This window comes from Melozone crissalis, unplaced genomic scaffold (assembly GCF_028551555.1).
Source record: "Melozone crissalis strain CALT ecotype California unplaced genomic scaffold, PUWL_Pcris_2 ptg000061l_1, whole genome shotgun sequence".
Taxonomy (NCBI): domain Eukaryota; kingdom Metazoa; phylum Chordata; class Aves; order Passeriformes; family Passerellidae; genus Melozone; species Melozone crissalis.
In genome coordinates, this window is record NW_026535839.1 from 18,077,965 (window position 1) to 18,101,025 (window position 23,061).

The following is a 23,061-nucleotide window of genomic DNA, read 5'->3' on the forward strand; positions in this document are numbered from 1 at the left end:
AATTAAACATTGGATATATGGGAATGTTCCCATTGGGCATGTTTTATTATACAGACCATACACTGACTTAACTGAGAGCAACTTACCACTTCCATGACTTTCTTTATGTAGCAAAAATAAACATGTTACCATCTTTAACTACCCTGGATTTGTCCCTTCCTACAAGACAAGGACAGCTCTGAATGAAAGTGTCATAAAGAAAAAGTCACAGTTTGAATTCAGGCAGATATTATGCAAGATCTGCTGTTTTCCTGTGGAGAAGTGGGAACATGGTGTACTTTAATTTTAAAGTTTCCCAGTTTATGGGGAATACACAGTGCAGTGACAATTCACAGATTGAAACTAATTGCAGAGTAGCTGGATATATGAGGATGCTTTACAGTGCATGCAGGAAACAAAATGGGTTTGCAAGTATAGAAAGGGAAAAAAAATTGCATTTCTCTCTTTTACAAGCCTAGTGAGAGTTCTCAAAAAGCTCTTGTTTCACGTGGCACTTCAGTCATACCTGTATTTCAGATGTCATTATATAAATAAATTCAGGTAAGTGAACTGAAAACTGCATTTGAGCTATTCTAGATCCCTCTCATTATACCAATACAAAGCCTGTGGTGGTATTATTTCACATTTCACATAAAAACTCCCAAGATGAGTAATTGCTTACTAGCAGGTCACTGTGGGATACTGAAAACAGCATTTTGACACAGGCCTGAAGTACATTGTCAAAGTGGTCGTCCCTGTTCAACTTGAAGACACCAAAGCTGACATAATTTCCACATAAGGCAGATTTGAGTGGAGAGAAACAGATGGAAATGCCCTTGAATTTCAGCAGATGAACCTGATCCCATAAGAGAGAATCTGATTACATGTTAAGAAAGGAAAAAAGAGAGAGGAAGGATTCCAGGAAGGAAGGATTCCAGGGAGGAAGGGAGGAAGGAAGGGAGGAAGGAAGGAAGGAAGGAAGGGACTTATTTAAGCAGCTGCAAATCTAAAATGTTTTGATGGCACTATCTAAACTTATTTTTTGCCTCTATTTTCATTATTATTTAGAAGAAATATGTAAAAGATGTAAAAGATCAGTTAAGTAAGCATGACTAGAGTTTAAAAGCCACCAAGCAATTAGTATGCAAAATTAAAATGAAAAGCTCTGAATCCCTGCCACTGATGTACAGCCAGACCATGACTGGGTCTATCAGCACGAATTCCTCAATCTGAACAGAGTTGCAACACATGGTTTTATAGTTTCTCATGCCTCAGACTCAGCAAAACCTGGTTTTGATGCACTACCAGAATGGTCTCTCGAGCCCCTTGCTGACGTATACACACCCTAAATGTATTCCTCAGAAAGCTAACAGGTCCTTTTCAAAAGCTTCTGTTTTACCAGTCACTGATGGGAATGACTTTTTAATTCAACTCCATGTTTATAATATAAAAATAACAGCAGCTGGTAAATATTTTTGTTGCTATTAACAAGCAGTAATGACTTTTGGATCCACCGTGCAGCAGATCCCAGTGCAATCCTCTGTACAGATTCCTGTGCTCACAAGGTCTCATTACCATGTTTTCTTAGTACCTTGTAACAATTTAATGCTCATCTTCACAGCACCCCAGAGGGAGTATGTCTTCATGACAGTCTTTCTCAAAGCTGAGGCAATTCATGAAAGTGAGCTAAAGCAGTGCAAGAGCACAGCAAAGCCAAAGCTCTTGCCCACCACAGAGCAGCCTGTCTCAACTGAGCCCTCGGATGTGACCTGGACAAACCTGGTCTGCACAGAACCCAAGTGCCAGACTTGCCTTTGTTACTACTCATCATTCTTGGCAATTTTAACCAGAGGAAAATACCATAAAGCTGTAGGTTTTTGAAAGGATTCTCATTAAGAACCGCACAACAGCCCACACTGAGACGCTCGGCTCTCTGCTCTCCGTGCTGTCCTGGCTGTGATGACAGCTTGGATCAAGGAGCACTGAGCTAAGTGGGCAGTACCTGGGCTGGTTCATAACCCAAACATTGCCTGCTGGGAGAGGGAGTTATGACAATGCAGTTGTGACTTTATAGTAGGCAATTAAAAAATGCCCTAAAACCTTGCCTGAGATTGCACAGATGGAGCATCATTTAACACATATTGAGGCCTAACCTTAAAGTGGGTCAGCCTCTGCACAGCTCTCCTTCCCATCCAAGCAAATTCCCACCTGCAAATCATCTCCCTGCCTCATTTCAGTTCTTTCTCTTAATGCTACTGGTTACCAGCAATGACAAATTTACAATTTGCAATTAAAAAAATTATTTTTTTACAATCATGCAATTACAAAAATGAAAGGGAAAACATTGTTTCCAAACACCTAATGCACTGAAGTACCACCCATTTGGTGTCACCTGATGTAGAGTAGAAAGGCATAAGCTACTGTTTTAAAACATTAGTGTTGGTCACCATTTCTAGCAAGTACAAGGCAATTTATGCATTAGGGTGTAAAAGAAAAGCAGATGCAAAAAAAAAAAAAGACTGGGAATACGGTCAGGTTATATGCTTTAAAAAAGTAACTGGGGTCTGTAAGAAGCTGCAATGGTAAATTAGAATTACAGAAGGGAAGAGGAAAGCAAATATTTAGCTAGGAAAGATGATCACAAAATAAAATCAAGCCTTCCTAATTAAATAAAAACTAATTTACGAATGAGAATCCAGAATGGTTTTCACATTTGTAAATGGTGCTGCCGCACCTCTCTTATCCCAAATGCTACAGTCAGGAACACAGGGTAACTGGGGAAGAGATACCATTCCAGACACTGTTGCTGCACAGAAACTAGGTCCAAAGGGTGTTAAATCTCTGTTACTAAACAGGAGCAGAATCTAAAAGGTCTTTGAAAAGTAAAACATAGCAGAAAAAGTCTTATAGTGTACTTGGATATTAATTTATTTTAATACTTCACATAAATAAGAGATTTCACTTACAAAAACTTAAACTCTATTTAGCTTCCTACAGTGTACTATTTAATACATCCCAGACAGATAATCCTAATTAGAATTAATGTCTTTGTCAAGTCCTGGCCTAGTTATTGAGAAGATCAATGAACTGCAAATTCTGTGGGGAAAAAAATAAAACTAAATACAAAACTGTCTGTGAGATCAAGTGGGAAGACAGACACTGGTTTTGGAAACCATTGTTGAAGAGTAAAATTCTCAGGGCACAAACAAGACAGAAAAGCAAGAGTGCTGTAAATTAACCTGAGCTGCTCTTCTCCACTATTAAATTCTCTGTTGAAAATGTCAACTTCACTAACGCAAATATATACCTGGCTTCAGAAACAAGCAAAGTTCTGGATCTCAGAAAGGAAGAGCCTTGAGTTTGTAGCTGTTGAAGCATTACATCCTGCAGCCACAGGTCCTTCAACTACTTGGTGTAAAAAGCAATGAAAGAGCTCAGGAGTTGACAAGAAGGCAATTATGTACTTAATATGGAAATTAACTGCAAGCTGAGATAAAAAATGGGTGATGAGGAAAGAAGCTGGAAAAACCCTAGGAATATAGTAGGAGTCCTATTAAAATGTATGTATTGTATAAGTGGCCTTGCCCCAATCCTAGTTGTTCTAAATGGGCTGCAGCTGTGATGTCCTTAAGTGGCTGGCAGCTGTGGCTAATGAAGATAACTGGGATAAAAGGGGGTGGGCTGGCTGGTCAGGGAGAGTCTTGGAGGAGCTCTGATGGAGAAGCAGGAGCAATGCTGCTGTGAAGAGCTGTGTGTGAGTAAAACCCCCCTGAAGGTATGGGACTCTAGAAATATGATAACAACAAGTGGTGATCCCGACGTGATAGAAGATAGGACAGCTGAGAGCTGTGGCAGCCCGAGAGCTGCGACTCTAGAAATATGATAACAACAATATGAATACAACATAGGAACCCCTTAGACTGGGAACATGAATTCTAGGAGGTATCCTCAGCTGCTGCTGTTCCATCACTTTCATTACTTCAGAAAAGCCTCTCCCTGTAATTGAAACCCCTTGATGAGCAGGAGAGATTTGGTGCAGGAAGGGAGCAGGGGAACATGGGGCTGTCCCTCCCCCGGGGCACTGAGGAGCCTGAGTCTCTGGCTGCAGGAGAAGCTGCGCTCATGGATCCATCTCCAAAGGGCCCAAGGGTGGAAGCAGCCGTGCTGAGGGACCGGCGGTGCCGCTGCCCACACCTGCCCCATCAGGGCACCAGTGCAGAGCAGTGTTTCAGCATTTATTGAACAAAATACGAACTACAGTGCCGGGCCTGAGTAGGTAAAAAAAGAGAATGGTCTACTTGTAGCATTTAGCAGGAGCTTCAGGGGAATATTTTTATACACGATGGATACTACTGAACATAAACTAATTTACGGAGGTACTTGGAATCAGGTCAAGAACAACTCCTTAGCTACTGAGGATATACTTACATTTATAATCCCTGTAGTGGAAGACCAAAATACAATTTTATAAACTCCTATTGTTAAAAGAAACCATTTAAAGAAATTAAATCAACATAAAAGTGACCTTTGACATGTTTAATTCAAATATTGTGTTTGAAATTCATAGCTCCTGTCAAAACAACAACTCTGTAGAGACTAATCACTGAAGTCCCTGTGCTACTGCTGAGTTAAAAATCAAATGAAAAAATCCAACTTGTACCAATTTCTTCTTGCTGTGGGAGAAATTGCATCTCACTACCTTAAAATACATTGGCTTTCAAAATTCTCAGTAATTTCATTTAACCCAAAGTTTTGCCCTGCACTTCACGGCAATGTCACTCACACAAATTATGAACTCTCTGTGACTCAGGGGTGATACAAAATTCTGATGGGAATAAGGAAGGGTTTTAAAAGATATTGGTGAAACTGCTGGGGCAGAAATACAGGTTTGAATTTGGTGCCAATTTAATGAGATACTTACTGAAAGACTCCACAGTACAACCACAGATGCTGGAAGAAAAAGGTGTGTGGGCAGAGGGAAGTTCCAAGGCAGCCAAGGGCAGTCTGGGCTGCTGGGGCTCCAGGGAACATCCCCAGGCTCAGGACCATGGCCACCCCTTCCCTCCCTCCCCTGGATGCAGGTTGTCAGCACATACAGCTTTCCTCTCAGCTCTTCTCCTTCATTGCTTTTACAGGATGTTATAGATACATATTATAATATTGGCATTTGCAAATATTAAAATTGATTTTATATGTGTGATGTTAAAGTAATTTTTCTATAAAGATATAATTTTTATTTCTGTTGTTAATTAAGCTTAGACATAGTAGTGAAATAGCTGAAAGAAGTATGCTTGTGTTAAAATGCCTGCTTGGATGGGATATCATCCAATGAACACAGGATGAGGACACCTGTACAGATCTGCCAACTATCAGCACTCATCATCTGAAGAAAGTGTGGACCAAGGCCCAAACTGGAAGTGATAAAGGAGCCAAAACCACAGCCAAGAAACATGCATGCTCTAAAAAGGCAGACCCAAGGAGGGACCATGTAAAATAGTTCCCAGAATATGTAAACTATTTATGGATAGGCATAAGGGTCTATGAATATGCAACAGGCTGATGTTAGGGGAAAGGTATTTAAGGGGTATCCCCAAAGGTAACAGTGTGGTCTGGCTGAGTGCCAAGATGCACCTGCCATAACAATTTTTGCTTTATGGTCCTTGTCTCCTATTGTCCTTTATTAAACTTTTTAAATTTTCACAGAAGAGTGAACGTGTTTTTCACATAGGAGAAGCTGTAACACAGAATGATTTCCTTATGGCTGAGTTCATTGCAGCAGGGCTTCTTCTAACCAATTTCAAACCAATAAACACTTTGGACGGTAATAATGCACCTGAATCATATTTTAACACGTGTGAATTAGATGAAGACTTTGGTGAGATTAAACAAAGGTTGTGAGAACTTATCATATTTATAGAGAAAAAGCCAGTTTTGCCTTTCCCCCTTTCCTATTTTTATTATTCACCACTGCCCATAAAGATGGCTTGAGCTACACTTCAGGCATTCAGAATGCTGGGCAGTGCAAAGAAGTGCCCAGACAAAAAAGGAAAATGTGAATCATAAAGATAAGAGAGAGCTTCAAAAAGTGTTTTAAGGCTTCCATAACAACAAAATGTGCAGAAAAGCTCTCAAATCAGCACAATGAGTGTGTCCAGCACCAAGATAAATTTGCTGAAAGAAAGCGATTCTGAAACACGAGTTAGAAATACAGCACAATATATTGTGGAACCACCACTCCAGGAATGAGGAGGGCAGAGCAGTGCTGCTCAGAGCACTGAGCGCGCCACTGCTGAGATCAGCTGTTGCTGAGAAATACCTGTTAGACTGCAAGAATCCATTTAACCAAAATTTTGAAGAAGACCCGTTATCTTATGAAGTTGACACTGAATGGATTACCACACTAAGTTTTGAAATACATGTTCTGGAAGCAATTTAAAGCTCATTAGAAATAATTGTGTCTGGCCACTGGAAAATGTGGTAAAATTTAATCCACATCCAAATGCTACCTGAGCTGTGAGCACAGGAAATTGTTTTGTGCTACTGTGGCTAACCTCCTTGCTGACCCTTAGCAGTAACTGCTAGAGCAGCTGAAAGCTGAAGCAAAATTAAAAACTTACATCAAAGTATATCATGACAGAATGTAGATAAATAAAAACAGCATATTGAAAATATTATTTTTATGTCAGCCTCTTCTAATGAAAGGGAAGAGGTTTACTAAAATGTAAAGAAACCACAAAACAAAAAATGGATGGTCGCAAGATGCATTGAAACATTCCTGTGCCACTGGGAGTTCAAAAACACACAGTAACGAGACCTGTACATACAGAATTAAAAGTGAAATATATTTGGGATAAAGAATGGTGAACTACACTATTCCAACTCCTCTCAATTCTCTCTGCTGTCTATTTTAAATCACTATTGCTCCCTCAGACCGGCTCCAGCCGTAATGGACAAGACACAACAGCCCTTGCCAAGAAGCTGCGGAGCCCCAACAAGGATAATTGCCTGACTAAGTGCATCCTACGCCAGGCTTCCCATCTTCTGAGCAGATCACATTAGCAAAGGCATCTCAGAGCTGTCTGCAGCACAGGATCAGTGATAAATGAGCAGCAGGAGAGGCCACACCAGCACTCCCCCAAGCACACAGTTGGATCTGTGCGCACAACTCAGCACTCGCCGAGGTGCTCCTCTTCAAAGCTACAGAAAAATTCATCTTTTGAATTTTACTCCCTGACAACTGAACATACGTGCATATCTTAAAAACAGGCATTTGGGGATGTTTTCTGCTTTGCACTCAAACACGTGAAATCACTATATGCCAGTCTAGGGAAAAAGGAGTCTCTACTCCAGTCTAATACTAAAGATTTCAGCATCCAGACTCACAAGCTTTTGTGTACGTTCACCCTCCCCAAACACTTCTACCCTTTTTTCCTCCCCTTCTCTCTTCAGTCCAAGCACACACCTTACAGCTCTTAGAGAAATGAAATGGAGGGATCATTCAGACACAAATAGACATCCCAAACGGGTTAAACTGAAGGCAGAAAGAAAGCAAGCAACACACTGGATGACCAATGTTTGTTTCAGTCATTTCCACACTTATTTCCTGCACACAACAGTACAGGACCCACACAGAACAAAGCCACATATAAATTTTAGCTGATTTGCATCACCTGAAGAAGGCCATATGTGTGAAGTATCTCTGTGTTACCCAAAACTGCCTTGATTGGTGTAGTCCAGGCTCAGGAAGAATGCACATGATGTCAGCAATCACCACCGTGGGTGAGGAGAATCACCTGATGCACCTCACTTCAGTCACTGATTCCTTGTCAAAATGTTGACTGGACAGAGGTGTATCTCAGATCCCATTTTTATATACCTGTAGGTTTACATAGCAAGAAAACTCCCAGCTGACCTAGGACTTAACCAGAAATTTTTGTGTTTCATTTGGTGCAAATGAAATTCCTGAAAACAACACCTTTACATGCATTTTCTGTGTATCATTGCATATGAAAGAGGAGGAAAAATCCTGTTCTAAAACAAATTTAAATTTCACTTACCAATGGAAGCACAATACCATGAAGCCATATTTTTTTATTGCTTTATGTTCTGTTCTTCTCAGAAAAAGGAGCAGCCAGGCTGAGCTCCTGTCTGTGGAGAGGGACCAAGTCTTTCCCTACAGAACCAGAGACAAACTCAGTGTCAAGGGCATGGCAGGGAGGAGAGGGGAGAGCCCCACAGCTGGAAGCCAGGTGCTCAGACAAGGGTCTGCCAGGGCTCCAGGTGGTGGAAAATAGAACTTCACAGGGATGAGAGGAGCCTGGCAGAGTTTATGGCAATCCTCTCAGTCAGTGGATTAATTGACAAAGAGACTGAAAGGAAGCGCCTTGCTGCAAAGGACAGTGTGAGGAAAGGAGATGCTCGCTTCTATTTCCCCCTCTGCTTCATGCCATCACCTTGTGTTTCTCCCAGTTTAAAAAGGAAATTATTGTAATACACATTTCAGTCAAATCTATCTTGAGTTAAAATGTGCCTTTGATCAGCTCTGAGGAGCTCACCATAAGCTGCAGGCACACACAAGAGGTCTGGCTGACTTGGTAAGATAAATGAGCACATTCTGTCTGTCATCTCCTGACATTTGCTGTGCATCTCCTATTTTTTTCAAATACTTCAATCATAAAATCATGCTGAGTGAGAGAATCTCAACTATTTTTGTGATTTTAAGTTACTTGGAAGAACGGTACAGAAGAAAACTTGAAAACTGAGCCCCAGGATTAGAAGGCATGTATGAGTTTATTCTTTTATCCAAATCACACAATTTTTCAGAATTGGAAAATTCAGGGTCTGGAAACACTGTTCAAGAATCCAAAGTGAATTTTATGATCATCACTTGGTTTACTTGTTTGTTTTTCCCCAGATGTCTGCCAAGATTACACAGGCTTAAAAGACAAATACACTTTAAAAGATCATAGACTATTATGGATTACAGTTTTTGTTAAAAATAAAACTATTAAGATTTTCAGGAAGGCATTGGAAAATAATGCAGAATTCCTTTACATCAGTACTTTTATAAGAATTTGCAAGTTCAAAAGATTTTACTTCGTTAATGAAGCACATTTCCAGAAGTTACATCTTGCTGTACACTGGAACAGAAATCTCAGAAATCTCAGAAACTACCACTTGGTGACAAAAGCTAAAAATCCCAACAGCCATTATTCAGTGCTGATCAGTTGTAGTATCTTGAAATATTTACAGTGGGCAGGGAAACCTTCCCAGAGCAGTGTGAAATGGGGCTGGGTGAGGCTCACTCCATGCCCAGAGCCCAGCAGGGTGATGGCCAGGCTGTGCTGTCCAGCTGTGCCAGCTGTGCCAGCTGCAGCCTGTGAAATCCCTGTCCCCACATGGGCAGGGCTCGTGTGGGAATAAATCCTGGGGTGGATTCCCAAGAGTGGGCTCTGCCCAGCATAAATCCTGGCAGTCACTCACCCAACAGAAAAGCTGCACAGTTCCTCTTGAGTCACACCTGAGTGCTGGAGGGATCACTCGTGGCACCCTGATGTCCACATGCATGTGCTTTAAAGCAAAATAAACCCCACAGACACTGGGGGAGGCTCTTTCCCACATCTCCATTTTTTCTCTGCTTTTAGCTGATGGGTGATTTTAAATGTTTCTTCTGGAGGAGATTAAGCACAGTACTCTTAAACCTGTGCTGGGTGAAATGTCATCCTTCCCTAGGAAAGCAGTTACGAAATACATGGAAGAGAACACAGGAGAAAGCTCTTGGGGGCAGAAGAAACCCCTGCCCATTGCAGGGGATGTATTCAGTGACCTTTAGCAGGTCCTTCCAACCCAGCCCAGTCTGATTCTCTGCTCACTTCCCCTTTTCTGTGGGGCACACCTCTGAGATGCCACACAGTCCTAAGGATCTCTCCCATAATTTAGCAAAGAGGGTGATCAGACTCTGGACACAGCTCCCAGGGGCCCCACGGCTCTAGAGCTCAGTTTTTGCTCCCAGATCTGCACTGGGCTCAGATTCCCTTTCCCACTGCACAATTAAATCCCAGCATGAGTCAGAAAATGCTGTCTGGTCCTTATGTGTAAGAGCTACCAATACCTTAGGGCTGGAAATTTTATCAACTGCATACACACCATAAAAGCTGCAATTGAAAACAGAAGGTTTCTTTACAAAGGTTTTTGGGGATTTTTTGGGCATAAATTAGGAATGAAGCAGGTTGAAAACAACTTGTGTGGTTTACTCAGCAAGGTTTAGAAACTTGATGCCAACAACTGAGCTGAATGGATGCCCAATAATATGGTTATGTTTTTCCTAAGTGCAGAAAGGATGGTAAATGCTGATGGAAATAAATTAAAATAAAAAATTAAAAAGGAAAATATGATTGCAGTGGGATCAGGTACCATAAGACAAATAGGGCTGAATCATCATCATGACTACACTTTACATTTTTTGAGATCAGCTAAGATTTGTCTTTTATCTTTCACACATTTTCAAAGATTGTTTTTATTTTGCTGAAAAAATTTGGTCACTTACAACACAGTACATTTGCAAAAGAAACAAAAATTATTTTGCAAAAACTGAAAGTTACTTGTGTGTAATTTTTTTTTCTGTTACAAATAAATGCTTTAGGCATTGCACAGATACTGTTTCCATGTCTGACAGATCAAATGGAACATCACATTTGAAGTTTTTTTATAAACGCAGCCATGTAACAAACAATTTCCAGACCCCAAAATCAGTCTGAATGAATGCAATAAAAGCAACTTTGATGGGCCAATTTTCTTTCTTTAAATGAAACAAGCCATTAATGGCTTTTCCAGTTTACAGAAACTACAAATGGGGTTTCTCTACAAAAACTTGGTAATGTTCCTTTCTAAATATTGAGAAAGCAAAATCATCTGCAATGTCAATTGGGGTGTAATACCAACTGCTAGTGTCAGAGACCTGTTGCAGTTGCAGGCATGAGTGGGAGTAGTAAAATGGAGCAACTTATTATAAACACTTTTAACAGTGCTCTAGGGTAGAGCTGTTATGGTCCTATTATGTTTTGGAAGAGCTGGAATATAATTTGAATCCATAAAATCATCCCACACCTATCAATCAGCCTGGACCAAACACCTCATGAGTAGGTGCATCTTTGCTGGAACACATCTGGAACACATCTGCAGCTGCCAGAGAGCCTTGGGTTAAAGGGGACATGAGCAGCCCTGGGTTAAAGGGGGACATGAGCAGGCCTGGGGTAAAGGGACACGAGCAGCCCTGGGGTAAAGGGACATGAGCAGCCCTGGGGTAAAGGGACATGAGCAGGCCTGGGGTAAAGGGACACGAGCAGCCCTGGGGTAAAGGGACATGAGCAGCCCTGGGGTAAAGGGACATGAGCAGGCCTGGGGTAAAGGGACACGAGCAGCCCTGGGGTAAAGGGACATGAGCAGCCCTGGGGTAAAGGGACACGAGCAGCCCTGGGTTAAAGGGGGACATGAGCAGCCCTGGGGTAAAAGGACATGAGCAGCCCTGGGGTAAAGGGACACAAACAGCCCTGGGATAAAGGGGACATGAGCAGCCCTGGGGTGAAGGGACACAAGCAGGCCTGGGGTACAGGGACATGAGCAGCCCTGGGGTAAAGGGGACACGAGCAGCTCTGGGGTTAAAGGGACAGAGCAGCCCTGGGGTAAAGGGACATGAGCAGCCCTGGGGTAAAGGGGACATGAGCAGCTCTGGGGTTAAAGGGACACGAGCAGCCCTGCTAGATGGGCAAACCCCAGGCCAGGGACCAAGAGCTCCGGAGGCCTGAGCCCTGCACTGCCAAGGTGGCTCTGGCTGCAGCACCTCCCAGTCCTGCTGAGGATTCCCCAAATCCAGCCCTGCTCAGCAGTAACAACTCACAGAACTTGTACATCACAAGCCAGGCAAAGGGTTACACTGCAGAGGAACCATTAATGAATACCCACCAATGGACACATCACTTTCCTGGCTTCTCTGAAGGGAAGAATTCTGTTTGGAGATGATCCATCAACACTTAAACGCTGTGATTTTAAAAATAACAGAAAAATATTCAGATCTTCATCAGAGCTGAACACAGAAATGGATTCACTTCTAAAAGAAAGAAAGAAAGAAACACACACATTTGCTGATCACACAGTACAATTCAATGGATTTACATATATATATATACAGGAAGGGTTTCACACCTCCAGGCCATGCAGCCCCAGCTCTGCTCTGGGGTGGAGATGAAGCCCAGCCACAGCCCTGCCAATCAACAGCAGCACTGCATGGACAGATGGACAGACAGACAGATGAACAGACAGATGGATGGATGGATGGATGGACTGCTGCTGCCTGAGGCAGCTCCACACTGCTGCATCCTGCAGCCACCTGCCCCAGGCTCTGCAGCTGAGCTATAGAGGGGAAGAGGCTGACATGATAAATGTACTTTAGACCTTGCTTCTCTCTCCTTTATGGAGTTCCTCACATTTGGAATCCAACAAACAAGTTAAGCACACCATGGAGAGCTGTCTAGCAATAAACTGGGATTTAAATTCAAATCTCACTTACCCAAGATATTCTCAAAGGGTACAGATGACCCACATCATCTCATACCTCTGAAAGCTCACTAAAGGCAGCTGCATTTTTACTGAGGTAGACTTCCAATACAGCTCACTCTCAGGAGAGGGTGGTCAATTCTCCAAATGCAGCAGATGCCAGGTAAGCTACAGAGCTGAGCTGTGTTACTGATTCTCCTAAGCCATCCCCATTCCTCAGCCCCATGGCACTGCAGGGAGAGGCTGCACAGCCTCATGTGGAACTTCATGGCATAGAAAGCAATCACCTTTTCAGATTTCATGGCAAGGAGAGTTAATTGACAGCCAAACCCTCCAAGCAAAATGTAAGCCAGCAGCAAAGGCTGCTGATACATCCAGGATACTTCTTAATTCAGAAACTTGAAGCATTGAGTCCATATTCATTGACCAGGAAAGACTGGAAACTACAGTCAAATTTTATAAAAGTCAGGGTCAACAGAAAGGCTTTGGCAATTTATTGCTTCTTTTATAAATCCAATAAGATGGAATAAATTGGTTTTAAGCAGAGTATTATTTTTAAGCGTTTCTAACCACAAGCTTCAAGGAATCTGGCTAAGGCATGAACTTAACCTGAGCAGTCAGTTCAAGCTCAAAGGAATTCAAGCTGCAAAAAACAATACTGAAGTTTAGGTCCCTGTAAGTGGGCAATAACTGCTCTTACAAAGAGATTACTGCCTCATGAGAAATGCATTCTCTTCTTGTGATTAGGAGACATCAGTCTCTGCAGCAGTTTGGCTCTTTCAAGCTTGCACCTAAACCTGAATAGTTAAAACACACAATCAAAAATTTAGTTCTTCAAAATCAGAATAATGTTGAAGAAGCCATCTTACTACTGTTCATGGTTTTATTTGGTTAAGAAATATGATATGGATTTGGACAAATATGTAACACTTATTTGTCAGTCTGGTGAAGATTGTCCTGCTTGTCCCAGTAATCCACAACTGGAGCAGCACAGGATCAGCCAGCCCAGGATCCAGCTCAACCTCAAGTTTTAAATGAGCATGAGATGGCCCCTGTCCATGGCAGGTCATTTTTCTGTGAGCTCAGAGTCTGTGTACACTCAGGTATTTTCTATAGGCAGCTTCATGCACTCACCCACAGACATCAGGTGTGACTGAGCTGACTGCAGCTCTGAGTAAACCTAATGATTTCATTCTTCTGACCCATTTTCTTATTGCAACCCCTTTCTTTTAGAGAGAACAGAAATCCTTAAACCCAAGCATCAGCTGGGAGGAGCACGGGAATGGACTGCTCTGGGTTCCCACCCAACTAAGAAACACTAAGTGAAAAAACAAAAAGGTGGATATTTCCCTGAACTCATAACTGAATTTTCATGGATGTATCTGACTCCAGGCTAAGGACCTTAGACTGCATTCTGGTATTAGTATGGAAAAAACAGCTTAAACACTCAACATCTTACCCAGGCAGCCTGGAAGTAGACTAAAATACCTAAGGAGAATCACCACTGCTGAGGAAAACCAGGTTTTGCCTGTCTACCTGTGGGTACTCAGGGTTTGCCAAGGCCACACCTGCTCATTCAGACCTGACCCACAAACTACAGAGCCCACATGTTCTGAATACAAAAGACAAATAAACTTTCTCAAGCTGTGGTACTGCAATCGTCATTGACAGCTTGACATATCAATATTTCAGGAAGAATAAATGACTTTCATATCCAGGGGGTTGGTTTTCTTGGTCTGGTTGTTTGTGTGTTGTTTTTTGCTTTGTTTTTTTTTTTTTTTTTTTTTTTTATTGTTCATTACTGGATACTTGGGAGGATGCTACACTTAACACCTGAAGCTGCTTAAAATATTTGGAAATATTTTAATGAAGTCTTTTGAGAGATCACCTAACACAACTTAAAAACAAATTTTACTATTATTATAAATATTTTCTCTTCATCCCTTGCCAGAGGAAAACTATAAATCTTGTCTCAGCTGAATGAACACCATTTATCATATTCATTTTCTTGTCAATACAATTATGAAAAGCCTTTGGCCTTTTTCCAAGGAGCCTGATTTGCTGGAGAAACTCAATTAGTATAAGCAAGGCTGCTACAGAGCAGCCCTGTTTGGCAGCCCAGCACAGCCCTGGTGTACCTGCAATGCTCCTCTGAGCCAGGAGCCAGACAACTCCATCCTGGTGCTAAAATACAACAGTGCCCTGCCTTCCCTCTCTCTTCCCTGGACCAAAAGGACTTCAAAGAAATCATTTCTGCTCATTTTTGCCATCTACTGGACAAAGCTTAAATCCTAAACACTGTGATCAGGTGAGAGATTACCCAGTGTCATTTGTTTTCTTACAGACAGGCCTTACACCCAAAGTATTTCCTACAATCACTTGAAAAGTTTATCAAGACATTCTTCTAACAATGATTTATAAGTGACTTTTTCTGGTAGTACTCAATACAGAATAAACATCACCTTAAGATATATTAAAAGCTTAGTCTTTTATCTCTTGCCTCTTTGTATTGTTTATTAATTGAACAAATGTAAGTAAACAGAAATTATTTTTTATAATATTCTGTGTTTTCCATTTTCAATATTGAAATACTGGGGCTTCAAACATAACAGAATAACAACTCTTTGTAAAACAGTTTTTCTTTGCTATTAAGCCCATTTTCTGATGATATATTTGAAACTAAAAAAGAAACATGCTAATATCAAGGATATTTAAACTTGATACAATAAAATTGGTACCTGACCCTCCCTTCTTTTCCCATTTACCTTTTTGTTTTAACTACAGCAAATAAGAGTTGTGATCATAGCAGCTCATTGTGTTGCAATGCTTGGGATCAACACCTGGATGCAGCTGGACTTGTCTGAATGAGGAGAAATCCACTGAACAGAAGCATGCACTTCTCCTTGACAGCTGAAGCGGATGAAGAAAAACATTCTGAACCTGTGCAAGGGAAAAGAAACTGGGAAGGCCTGAGCCTTGAATTCCACACAAAGCTACATGTCCACATATTGTTACTGAGAATATGGAATACTGAAATCCAAAAGCTGGATTCTGTTTTTATTTATTTGAAATGAACTTAATCCATGAAGTGGAAGGACTCAATTAATTTTTAAATATCAAGAAAGGGTCCTCAGGACTGTATGTCCTGGAGCCATCTCCATGGGTACATCCCTTTCTTTCCAGAGGAGCAGAGGTAAGATGCTGTTACTCCTACCACAGCTGGAGGTTTGCAGCTCTGCACAGGAGCATGACACTCGTGGTACACAGGGCAAAACAAAGTCAAACCAATATGGGATGGAAGCAGCACTGATCTGCTTTTACACGTGCTCCTGATTTTATGAAGTTTCAGGGTAACACAAGCACAAACAGCACTAACAAATGTACCCAGTGGTGCCCACTAGAAAATGAGATGCTAATTCACAGTTGGCCTCAGGAGTTGGGTGGCTCGTGTTGTTTTTGTTGTTGTGGGGTTTTTTCCCCCTCCAGTCTTCTAAAACTGAAAATAAGGGATGCCTTCCACTGATTTTAGGAGAAATAAAGCTTACACGGCTTTCTGTTTTGAATTTACTTTCTTACTACTGAGCCTCCACAGACAAAATCCCTGCAGGCTTGTAAGGGTCTTAAACAGGGATTTTCTGAGTGGCCATCAGGATCCTACTCCCCAGCATCCAGGCATGGCAGGGGCTCAGATCTTCGGGGCTCCTGTACAGCCTGGCAGTCCTGAAAGGATAATTCCCTACTTGTGATTTAATATTGATGCATTTTCCTTTCTTAACCAAGAAGATTATTAGTGAAAAGTAGAGCTTCACAACTGACTTTAAATAAAAATATTTTTTAAAGCTTCGTTTCTTGTAGATAATGTAATTGTTCTTAAATGTTATTTTTTCCATAAAACAAACACATAATTAATTTTCATAGTTTTGTGAGATCTAAATTATAAATCAAGTATTTTCATAATCCCTCACTACATATTTCAGCAGTTTATTTCCAACATGACTGTGTGCCTGAGAAAGAGCTACAGCTACTGTATTTATAAAAATACAAAGCATTTCTCCATAGGGTTAAGAAAATACCCTGGGGCAATATTGTATGTGCTAGTTTAAAAATGCACACAATATTTAAGGCAAGCAGAGTTCATTATCATTACTTTTTGAAGAAAACTACAATGTAAAGGTTTTGATTTGGTTTGCAAAAGTCCATTTTCTTCTGGATCAAGACAACTGCAGGTGTTGGGCTATTAATAGACTTGACATAAATAGAAAGTAACTGACTAAATTAAAGACATGATTCATACCAGAGAAAGAAATCTCCCCAGATAGCACTTGTATGGTGTTTTTAAGCACTTTTGATGTTAAACCAAATGTAGGTACATTGTATTTGCAATGAAAGACACGGGTTTGGAGTTTTTTTCTATGACAATATTAGGGATGTACAAAGGGAAGTGTTGGGGAAGATGGAACAGGAAAGCCTTATGATTTTGAGAATACAGAAATTATATGCGAGATTGAAATGAAAGCAAGCTTTGAGATCCCTCAGTTACTGAACAACTGGAAAACAATGGTGTGGCCGGCTGAAGGCAATCCCCTTTTGATGGAACAACACCCTCTGCTTGCAGACAGGCCCGAGGGTCAGAGCAGACCCTGCAGCTTGGCAGAAGGGGCCCAAAGAGGAGTTTTTAGGGTTTACAATGTAACACAATGTGGTAATATAATGATTCTTATAGGCTGTATGTAAATGCTATAGGATTTGTATATTGTACCAGACTGGTTAGTGAGAAATAGAATATTCAACACAGTAGAAGATTTATTGTATTGCAACGGGAACATTGCCCTCTTATCCTCCTTTACTCTCTCTCTCTCTCCTCTTTCCCACTCTCTTCACTTCTCTCAGTCTGCTCTGAGCTGCGGCTGGCAGTTCCAGCAGGGCCCTGCACCCAGGCCCTTTGCAATAAACCACAAATTCCAGGAGCTGGTTCAGAGATCTCTGCTCTCTGTCCGTCCTGACCGTTCTACTGCTCATCGCTCCTACAGGGAAGGAAGCGCCCTGGATGCGTTCTAGGCTGGCGGTGGGAGGGCGAGGAAAGCGCCCTGCTTTGCTCTGCTCCGCCCTGCCCGGCCCGGCCTGGCCCAGCCCGGCCCTGCCTTGCCCGACCCTGCCCAGCCCAGCCCGGCCTTGCCCTGCCAGCCCTGCCCTGCCCGGCCCTGCCCTGCCCTGCCCTGCCCAGCCCAGCCCAGCCCAGCCCTGCCCGGCCCTGCCCAGCCCAGCCCTGCCCTGCCCGGCCCGGCCCTGCCCTGCCCAGCCCGGCCCGGCCCTGCCCAGCCCGGCCCGGCCCTGCCCTGCCCTGCCCTGCCCGGCGCTGCCCTGCCCTGCCCGGCCCTGCCCTGCCCGGCGCTGCCCTGCCCGGCCCGGCCCTGCCCTGCCCGGCGCTGCCCTGCCCGGCCCGGCCCTGCCCGGCGCTGCCCTGCCCGGCCCGGCCCTGCCCGGCGCTGCCCTGCCCTGCCCGGCGCTGCCCTGCCCGGCCCGGCCCTGCCCGGCGCTGCCCTGCCCTGCCCGGCGCTGCCCGGCCCTGCCCAGCCCTGCCCTGCCCGGCCCTGCCCTGCCCGGCCCGGCCCGGCCCTGCCCTGCCCAGCCCGGCCCTGCCCGCTCCGTGCGGGGCTCCAGCGCCGATCCCGCCCCGCGGGGCCGCTCCGGGCGGGGCCGCTCCGTGCCCAGCGCCGCTGCCAGCGGGAGCAGACTCCCTAATTGATTTTCACGTTAGCGCTGAGCAGATGGAGCAATAATCAGCCAATAATGGGCACATATCTGATTTTGATTCATTAGCTTAAATGTCTTGCTCCAATCTGCTTTTTTTTTTTTTCTTGAGAAAAAACACAAAGGTCCTCGGATAAAAGAAGATTTCCACAAGTTTTCTAGTGCTGATATTAGGAAAATGCTTAGGAAATATCTTGGATTATTCAATATGCTCTCACAATGAATAATGCAAATTAAAACATTATATATGAATACTATGTATTAACGTTTAAAAGTGCTTCCTGTATTAATATATTTAAAGGGATAATAACAATAAAATGTTAATTTAAGTTTGTAATATTTTGAATGGTGTAAGACTAACTGATACTCATAACAAGCTCCAATTAAGGCTGCATTGAGACTCCCATTGTACTGTTATTTTAACATATCTTTTGTTGTTTTCTTGGGGTTTTTTAAAGTAATTTTCCAAGTAAGTTTTCTTCAAAAAATGATTTCTTACTTTAGAGGAAACGATGCAAAGCTTTGCCTGTGTTAACATTAGTTCTGAGATGCACTTTTTGCCCTTTGATGACTGAAGTGTGGCTGCAGAATCCTACCTGCTCCCCTGCAGGCCACGCTGTGTGCAGACAATTAGCCCCTACCAAGGGGACATTTTCAGGATAATTAATAGACATCAATAAGAAACACCAGTGAATGAAAAATATTTTAACAACAAAACCAAACTTTTTGATTTACTCACACATAAGTATTCTTCTCTAAATTGCAGGTGGGATTGTACTTTTCTTTTTACAAAAAAAAAAATGACCATTCTACAGAGTCTGGGGAAAAAAAACAATCACAGAACCATGGCAAAAAGTAAGGAGTTCCCTTTTTAAACCCAAGGTTTTCAGTATTGTACTGCTTGGTACTACCACTGCAATATTTATAGTGCTGACAATTACAAAAGATAACAGTTACATATTCATTTTACTTGATCACATAAAGAACAAATTATGTCTGATGCCTTGTAAACTGCTCCATGTGAGCTCAGAGCAGGCCTAATTTCTACTTTTCATATACAGACTCATCAGCCTGGCTGACCTGGGTGGCATAGACATAGATTTATCCCAGGACAAATGGAGTTCTTTATCAAAGACTACTGAGGTTGCTGAGAGTATTTTAATATTTGCATTTCCTTTCTGTTGTGCATTGAAATGGCCTGAACTCACAAAGATGCTCAGAGGTCTCCACTCTCATTAACTTTAATGGGACTCTGAAATCACTAGAGAGGAAGTGTTCAATACTGAGAAGATGCAATATAAAATTGTAACTTTATAGTCATCTGTATTTTCATACTTGGTGTGCTGCTTTGTCTGCACAGAAAATCACTGTTCAGCAGACAAGGTGGCCAAAACATCAAGAATGAAAAGAACTTGGCAGCAATTATTTATACATCTCTCTGAGGGCAGCCAGGGATGCAGCAACAGATACGAGGAGTGGAAACAGTCCATTCTGATTTTGGTTCCCTTGCCCATGCCAGCCACAGAAAAAGGAGACAACAAGGCTGCACAAAGCAAGTCTGGGGCAAGGGAGGAGGGGAGCCAGCACAGCCCCTGGCAAGACAAGAACTCACCTTCGTTCAGGCACTGCTGGGGACAAAGAGCTCCCTTGGCGTGGCTTTGTGGGATGGGGTGAGAGAAGGACAGCCCAACCCACAGGCCACCACCTGTCATTATTCTGTCACCACAAAAATTAGTTTAGGAAAATGCTCTTTTGCAAATCTATTTAAGAAACAGTTTGGCTGTGAGACTTTAAAAACGATTAATTAAAGTAGATGCCCAATTTTGTTTGAACTGCAGCCCCAGGTTTCTGGGAACCTACACGAACACTGGGCAGCTTCAGACACCCCAAATTCCAGTGAAAGAACAACAACTACTACATAAACCACATTTTTTTGTTTTCTATTATTAAAATTGAGATTTTTTATCAAAAAGCCCATAACCACACTTCTTAATAAATGACCTCAATCTGCAAGATCTAAGATATAGATTTATTATTGCATCAGAACTCAGAACTGTGTAAGATCACACTGCCACAGCCAGCACCAGATGAACAGCCCACAGAACAGCCTCCAGAATCCCAAGATGAATCCTGATCCAGTTAAGTCACTGGTACATAATACCCTTAAACTCTAATAGGAACAAAAATCACCCTAGATTCCATGTTTGCTTACCTCACATTCAGTAAGAACCTATCCCTCAATCTCCTAAAATCCCAAGAGAATCTAGTTTTAGTCCACTGTAAGTAATCAAATAGTACTTATGTGCATAAAATGTATTAATGACAAACAAGATTACATACTTTTACATCTGCTTTTTGTGTGCCATCCCATGGGATCCCGAGTGTCCTGCAAACTTCCCAGTGATGGCAGGAATAGCTGAGGCTGCTGCTCCTTTCCCAGCCCTTCCTGGGGCAATGGGACAGCAAATGGCCTCACCAGCAGTGGCCAAAGAGTGAGAGGAGGAGTAAAGAACAGCAAATACAGGAAACCCAGCAAAAAGAGCTTGTCAGCATTCTGGGGGTATATACAGTCCTCTTCTCGATGATGAGGCAATTTTGTGCAGATTTCAGTTTCAGAATATCCTTCCCTGAACGTCAGTGACAGGTTTCCTTAAGATTTAATTATAACAAAGCTATTTTTAAAATAAATTCAGGTACTTGGTTTCAGAGTCCCGAGGCCTGTTTTTCAATGAATTTTTTTCAAGGGAAAGGAGCTGGAGATGTAAATATTCCCAGAAAAGCCCCTCTGACTTGCCAACATGTGCCAAGTGTCTGACTGAGGCCATCTAAAACACATGAGTCTGCTCACACCCACCACCCCCAAAACAGGGCTGGTAATGGAAAGTCTGACAGACCCTTAACTATAGTGGCACTACTGGGTGCAGCTATAATATTACCCTCATAATTCTACTATATAATAACAACAAAGGAAAAAAAAGGTGAAGGGTCATTGTGCTTTGTCTTTAGAATTAAGATGGCTGTCTTCATCCTTACAGCATACTCTTAATTCTGGAGACACATCTTAATAACCTCTAAATAGTTCCAACAAAAGAGCCGTGTCAGAGGAATGAGCAGGCCCCAAGGTGTTTCAACTGGAGTGTTTTCATCTGCCTTTATTGCTCTATCCCTCTCCAGAATTAAGGCAATAACCTGTGATAAATTATTCAGGAACTGCTACAGGGATCAAAGCAAAATCATTCTGTTAAAGTGCTGTTTGCAACATTTGGCACTTAGTGTGAAAACTTTTAATGTGTGCAAGCTGAAAATCAACGATTTTAAATAATTTAACAGCATGGAGTTTCTACAAACCAGCTAAAGATAGCATGTTGCTATTTAACTGCTTTTTCTTCAGATCCCCTTTCCATGCATTTGTAGCAAATCTGATGATGTCACAACTATAAACAAAGTACTACTGAGATTCTAACTGCCCAGGCAATACATTCTTACCCACATCGTCAGGAGAAATCTTGACATTCTTAGGAGAAAATTAGGCACTGTTTTAATACTGGAAATTTTTCCTATTAGTATAAAAAAAACACAAAGAAGAAAGTAGCAAAACAAAACAAAGCAAAAAAAAAAAGGAAAAAAAAAAAGGAAAGCAACATGCATAATGACTTCAGCCATCTTCAATTACATTTGATATCCCTGAAAAGGAAACCTAACCATATGCTTAGTATGCAGATATAATGATTACAAATGTATTTTATAAAGAAAGATCTCTCTTGTTACAACTGTTTTTCAGTGGTGTATTTCAGAAATATTAAAAACCTAAAAAAACCCTAGCCAGTTAAAAAGTCCTAGTAAAGCCCACAAATTAAATGAATTTGGCAGTCCTGGACCATTTTAATAGTGATATTTTAACAGTGTCATCTCCCCATGGATTGCAATACTAAGCATTTTATTGAAGAACTGAACTGTTTTTGTTTTCAGTACTTGCAAAATGAAGTACCTGAAAGCACTTTTGCATGTATTATTTATTTATTATGATAGGAAAAAATAGCTTTAACCTAATAAATTGCGTTTAAGATAATTTAGAGCAAAAGTTTTGTTTATGATAAAGCATTTAGTTCTTTATCAGTAGCTTAAAGCACCAAGTTTTCTTTATACAAATTAGACAGATGGTGCTTACAGTAGAATTTACTAAAGGTCTGTCACAACAAATGCAGCCAAGCTGCATATTTAATCACTGCAGAACCTTGTCTACCTGCAGCTGCCAACTGCTAATCCAATTTCCCTGATAAATGTGGCAAGAGACACGATCAGCAATAAAGAGCATCTAACTCCATTTTCCTGCAGGGCGTCTTTTGATGAACATTTAGGACGGAAGCAGGAGTGCACTGTGTGGCCCTGGCTGGTGGCAGCTGCATGCATTGTGGAGACACAGTTCTCAGGTTACTCACTTAATTCTGCCACTATCATTATGTTGCTATTGATCTCAGTAGCTCTTGTCTACACAGCATTACTCTAGATGAAGCTGAATCAGGCAGTTATCATGCATCAAACTTGCTCAAAAGCCTGGAGATTTCCCCTTAATTACTTGTGATTTTATTTGCAAATACCGTTAAAGTGTAATCAAGCAGTCACTTTGCAGGGTCGTTAAGAACTTGCTAGTTTAGGAATATATCACTGGCACTCCATTAAAATTTCTCTACTAAGACAGTTTCAAGCAATCCAGACAGGACAATGGCAAAATTATTTTAATAAATTGAATCCTCACACAAGAGGAATCCAGTTTCTTAC

The 23,061-nt window shown here is 41.9% G+C and overlaps 1 long non-coding RNA gene across 3 annotated transcripts in view; it reads right to left on the reverse strand.

The window, feature by feature from the left end:
- Window positions 1-19,340, reverse strand: part of LOC128944649 (uncharacterized) — a 45,267-nt gene extending 25,927 nt beyond the window's left edge. The window contains exons 1-5 of one of the 3 annotated variants that reach the window (XR_008483816.1): window positions 19,022-19,340; window positions 15,372-15,441; window positions 11,941-12,015; window positions 8,037-8,152; window positions 7,650-7,897 (exon numbers count right to left, since the gene is read on the reverse strand). This is a non-coding gene — a long non-coding RNA (uncharacterized LOC128944649). Of the gene's footprint in view, window positions 1-7,649; window positions 7,898-8,036; window positions 8,153-11,940; window positions 12,286-15,371; window positions 15,442-19,021 lie in introns of those variants that run through there. The other 2 variants (XR_008483817.1, XR_008483815.1) reach the window with 2 other exon arrangements.
- Between the last annotated feature and the right edge of the window lie 3,721 nt (window positions 19,341-23,061).